The following is a 6099-nucleotide window of genomic DNA, read 5'->3' as shown; positions in this document are numbered from 1 at the left end:
CAAATCGTAAGAATACCCTAAGAATACCCTCCAGGGTGAGTTTTAGTCAATTGATAAGAATAAGACTGTCATTTTTCAGAAAATGGTAAAACAAAAGTGACACAGATAATTTAACAAAAGAGATATTGTACTTTCTTTCGTGTGTGTTACGTTACTCACATAAGCTGTCCAGTAAAGAAATTTTTCTCTGAAATAATAAGAATACGTTAAGAATATTTCACCCTCAATTTTGGCAATTTCTTAAGAATACTTGACCCTCAGTCAAAGTACACTATTCTTATAAAAAAAAAAGCGTGTATCTTAATATTTCAACCTAAAATACTTTTTCTCTTTTCTCGTTTCTTAATCAGGGGTAATGAAATCTACAAAAATTGATCTTGTTCATCAAAAATTGAGAATATTTTACAATAAGAAAACCAAACGAAAATTTATATTTTCAAAATAGATGAAATATTTTGCATATACTTTCATATATAAAATATTGGAAAAAAGGTTTAAAATATAAGATATTGGAGAAAAGGTAAAATATTGAAAATTTTGAAAAAAAGATAAAAAATTATAGCATCCAAAAGTTATATTTTTTGAAATGCATGTCAAAAAGTAAAAAACTTCAAACAGGGAAACAATTTCATAATTTCAAACATACCACTTTTTAATATAGAACAATTTTATAAGAACAACAAGGCTCAGAATCGCCAAAAAATAAGAACAATTTAAGAACAATGCTGAGCCTGAAACTACTCAATTTCAATCAATTTTAGGGGTCAAAGTAATAAAAATTGGGTATAATTCCTAAAATAACTGACTTACATCCTATTAATAAGAACATGATAGAAGCTCAAAGTGCAAAAAAAAAAAAAGAACAGTCGAGGCTCAGAAAAATTTTACTGGTTCTTATATAAAAAAGAGTGTAATGCAAAAGAAGAAAAAAAAATCTCATATATACTGGGAAACATTTTCATAATCTGAAAGAACGTCGAAAGGAAAAAATTCCCCTAGCAGAAGGCATTTTGTCATTTTCAAAAGCATGCTGCAAAAGCAAAAAATGTCACATAATTGGGGCAATCATAATTTCCAAAATTTCCAAAAAGAAAAAAGTCTTCATGCCAGGATATTGCTTGAAAAAATTTTCAATTGAGGCGAAAATAAAAAAATGTAGCGTTTCTGGAAACCAACCAACCAATAATTTTCTGATCTGGCCGCAGACTATGGGTTCATCTATATAGTTCATTATAAAAGAAATCAAGTTGGAGCATTTAAGCTATAAAAGTAGTTTGGTTAGATATTCCCACTTGTAGATCAAGAATTATTGTTTGTTAGTTAGTAGTTGATACATTAGTATATTCAGGGCTTACTTCATACTGTTTGTACATAAAAGTTATTGTTAAAGTTCTATTTCAATGATCTTATCTGTACTGTATTACTTTAAGTCATCAAAAAAATCAAATAAAAATTTTTTTTCTGGCCGGCTGCATCAAAGCTTTTTTCCTTCACCCGCATTCCGGAAACACTACATTTTTTTTTATTTTTGCCTGACAGCAAAACTTTTTTCTACATTTTTTAAATGCATGTGGAAGAAAATGTCAAGTTAACGACAAACATTTTCCACATTTTAAACGCACGGGGAAGAAAATGTCCAAAGTTCACAGCAAAAATTTCCACGTTTTAAAAGCACGTGAAAGAAAATGTCCTAATTCACAGCAAAAATTTCCACGTTTTAAATGCACACGTGGAAGAAAATATCCAAATTCACAACCAAAAGTTTTCCACGTTTTAAGCGCACGTGGAGGAAAATGTCCAAACTCACAACCAAAAGTCTTCCACGTTTTAAACGCAGGTGGAAGAAAATGTCCAAATTCATAACCAAAAGTTTTCCACGTTTAAAACGCACGTAGAAGAAAATGTCCAAATTCACAGCAAAGATTTCCACGTTTTAAACGCACGTGAAGAAAATGTCCAAATTCACAACCAAAAGTTTTCCACGTTGCATTTTTAAAACATCAATCATCAATCAGTAAATTTTGCTCTGGGTTTAAATTTTTACATTAAAGCTAACCAGTTCATATCCAACCACAACCATTTCTTTCGGTGCCGCATCTACCATCTGACCATCATAAAAAAGTGAGTTCAAACTTTTTTGATGTTGCAAGTATTTAATTTTTCAAATACCTATAGCATGGTCAGATTTATCCACAAATATTCAGTCAACTGCCTTGTTAGAATTTGTGTAAATATACGGGCAAAATTGAAGTTAGTTTGTTGTGAAAGTTGATCAAATATCGACCGGATAAAATAATAAAATATCCTGTTTTTCAAGGAAGAGATTGCATCAATCTCTCATGCCAAACCAAAGGAAACATCAAATTCAGGAAGGAATGATAAGAAAACTTCATCATCAACCATTTCTTGTAACAATCACACAAAATCTGATCCAATTCACTCATTAAAGCATAAAAACCAAAGAAAAATAGCGAAAGAGCGGTAGCAACCAGTTGTTTATTTTTGCTGCCATCTTTGTTTTGACTGTTAAAAGGCAGTATGGTCCGATCAACAATAGGCTTCCGAACCGAGCGACGTTTCCCGATCGAGAAGGATACTTATATTTTCCCGCGACGTTTCTCGAAGAAATGACATATTCATCGTCGTATGAAAAACATCCTACTGTTTTTCACGCCGGAGCTCGATTTAAAAAGAGATTTGGGAAAAATCCATTACGTAATGCTTCCAACAGACAGTCGGGTACAGGCGATAATTCTCCATATTGGGACTTAAGACAGTTGCACACGACGACGAAAGTCTGAATGGAAACGAGGCTGAAAAAGGGTAAAAATCGATTTTATCACTCCGCATATCAGCTTTTTTTCCCGCGCTTTTGCCAAAAGAATCGCACTCGCTCGCTGCTCTCGCTCGTGCGTAATAAATTAACAGTACACAATTTTTAGTACACATTGAAAAAAGCAGTAAACAATAAAAAAAAACAGTACACAATTTTTAGTACACATTAAAAAAAAGCAGTAAACAATTAAAAAAACAGTACACAATTTTTAGTAAACTTTAAAACAAAAAAAAATCAGTACACAAAATAAGGATGCAATGAAAAAAACAGTATGCAGAAGAATGAAAAGTGATTCAAATTATGAGTAAACAGTAAAAAAAGGTTTAGACATGGAAAATCAGTACACAGCTACCATACTACTTCAACTAAACGCCAGCTGGGGCGTTCGTTAAATTTGGATTTTAGGAGGGGACGTTCATTCGAGGGGGTGTTTATCAAATTATCTTTAGCCAGGGGCACTTTAATAAACCAGACGTGATTAATCGAACCAATCGAACGGTATTTTTAATCGAACTTTGTCGAACTTAATCGAACTTTGTTGGCCGATTAATGTTCGACTAAGTTCGGTTGTCGAACTTTAATCGAATACTCACAAATTTCTCAAAATACAAAGTTCGATTAAGTTCGATTACTGAAATCGAACTTAATCGAACTTTTTCAAAGAGACCTCGAAAGTTCGATTAGTTTGGTTACATTAATCGAACTAATCGAACTTAATCGAAATTTTTCAAAGAGACCTCGAAAGTTTGGTTAATTTGATTACATTAATCGAACTAATCGAACTTAATCGAACTTTGTCAAGTTTAATCGAACAAAAATTTGAGAAAACCCGAGCAACTGAAGGCCGCTCCACTTGCGCGTAATTCGATCGCACTTTTTCGAGCAAAGCTTTATTTCATATTTGTCAAAAGAAAAAAAAGAAAAATGAAGCATTTCGAGTGCGGGCTACATTTTTATGACGTAATCTTTTTCTAAATGAGTAAATGAGTAAAGCCCAAGCAAAAGGTGCGATTGCAACCCTCGCAAGTCGAGATCTGCGGAATTTTGCAAGACCACGTCAAACTCAAAGATTTTGCAACGGCAGGTCTGAGAAATGCAGCCCTTGTCATAAAATTACGTACTCTCGGGTACCTAATAGCCGGGGGGATTGAAATAAATCTCAAAACTTAATAAGCGGGGGAGTTGGAATAAAAATGTCCTGGGTGGAAAATGTTTGAAAAATTAATTAGCGGGGGGACGGCTATTAGGTACCCGAAAGTAATCGCTTGTGAAAGTGGAGAATAAATAGGCCACTATTTTCAGGGCGCTTTCGGCAGTTTTAACCCCATCCCGCTTTTGCCGAGGAGCCTACTTATGCAAGTACCTGACTTACCTGATTTTTGGTTAAAATTTGCTTTGAGCAAATGAAAATCTGAAAATTATTATTTTGATTTTGAAAATTGTTTAATTGTAATATTTAGTAAACTTTGATTTGATTGATTTGACATTATTTTTTTCTGTTCTTTTCATTTCAGCGAATGGAGCAACTTCTACGTACTTGATGAGAAGAAAGTTTTGCAGGAAGCAATTATCACGACATTCCATTTCATAAATCTCACAAATGTTGCAAAACACTAACTTTCCTCAGTCAGTCAATATAAAAATCATATTTTAAATTTAAGATCGAACAACTGTTTTGAAATTTAAAGCGGTCCCGGCAAAAAATTTTCCCACGATATTTTTTTCAAAGAAAGCTAATCAAGAAAATACAATCAATGATGCTTTATGGCCCTTTATCAAATGAAATGGGATACTCTCTACTTCGGAATTAGATAACTATTTTCTCGGAACGTTCTAATCGTGAATCCACCTAAGATTAGTTGAGACAATTTCATCAAAACAGGTCCTTTAAAGCCCAGTAGCCACAGTGTTAGTGCACTTCCAGTAAAGCTAATTTTATTCTAAACCCGTCTATCACACATTTTTTGGGAAAATTTTATTTGGCGAATCAAGAAATATAGGTTTATTTATAAAAGGAAAAACTGTTTAAAAATATAAGGCTTTGATGGCCAAAATATTAAGACAATTTTAAGGCGTGGGGACTCGTAGACACACAATTTCTTAGGAAAATGGCCAAAAAATACTTATAGAAACTTGTCAATTTCAGGGGCTTTAAGAATGATCTGCGATTGGAGCAATGTGTTTATTTCGAAGCAAATACAATAATACAATAATAACTAATCTTCTTGCTCTTGGTCCGGTTCGTCACAACAATATTGCCCAGGGGTGTATTGCTGGAGGTTTTTCATTCTCGTGTGATTATAAAACCATGTCACGATCTAGAAATAAAAAATAACTTTTCGTGATCATCCGTTTAGTTTGTATCTTCCGAGTAATATTTAAAGTTCAGTGCCTCCTTAATATGTTTTGAAAGTAAACTCAATCAATAACCAAATATACTCTAAAATTTGTAAAAATTTATTTCAAATTGGAGTGTCATAACTTTCAAGTGAAGTAAGAGTGATGAAAGACGGGTCCAGTTATAGCTGCCCAACCCCACAGAAAAAAAATAAGCAAAACTTTTGTCTGGGTGAGAAAATGACTTTCATTATATTCCCATTCGAAATTGCACTACGAAACCATCCCATTGGATTTTTGACATTTGATTTGGAACTATACAAGCTTTAGATGGAGATTTCACTGGGGAAAGTTTCACCGGGGCTGCGAAACAGAGGTGTAATTTAAGAACCTGTTTTTCTTCGACTTTAAGGGTTTTCGCCAAAGCAGCACGAAGGTTGTCGGTCAATTTCCCGTCACTTTTCAAAAAAGCCCTATCGAGTGCTGCCCTTTGGGTGCTACTCCATTTGATTGGTGGCATTGGCTTTGATGCACTGGAAGTACATTTTGTCTTCTTCTTTGAGGACGAAGATTCTAAATGATATAGCAAATAAATATTATATTTTGGTAAATTGTCAAAAAGAAACCCCTTTAATTAAAATTTACACCGCAATTTTGCTGGGAGACCCGTCTACTGTGTATTATGTTTGAGTCGTTTCGAAGTATAGCATTAAACGAATAATAATATAGAAATAACCAATTAAGTATAAGCCCTAAGGGCTACAGTCGAATCTTTAACCTTTCTTAGGCAAGAAGAAGTGAAACATTATGATTGATAGGATAGGTGATTTCTTTGCTTTCGAGTGGTATATTTTTTAAAGCTAGGGAAAGTTTTAGTTTCTATCTGTGATTTGTAGAAATACAGGCGGGTCGCTCAAGGCCGCGCA

The sequence above is a fragment of the Clytia hemisphaerica genome, unplaced genomic scaffold (assembly GCF_902728285.1).
Source record: "Clytia hemisphaerica strain Z4C2 unplaced genomic scaffold, Clytia hemisphaerica genome assembly, whole genome shotgun sequence".
Taxonomy (NCBI): Eukaryota; Metazoa; Cnidaria; class Hydrozoa; order Leptothecata; family Clytiidae; genus Clytia; species Clytia hemisphaerica.
Note: the sequence above shows the minus strand (reverse complement) of the source record.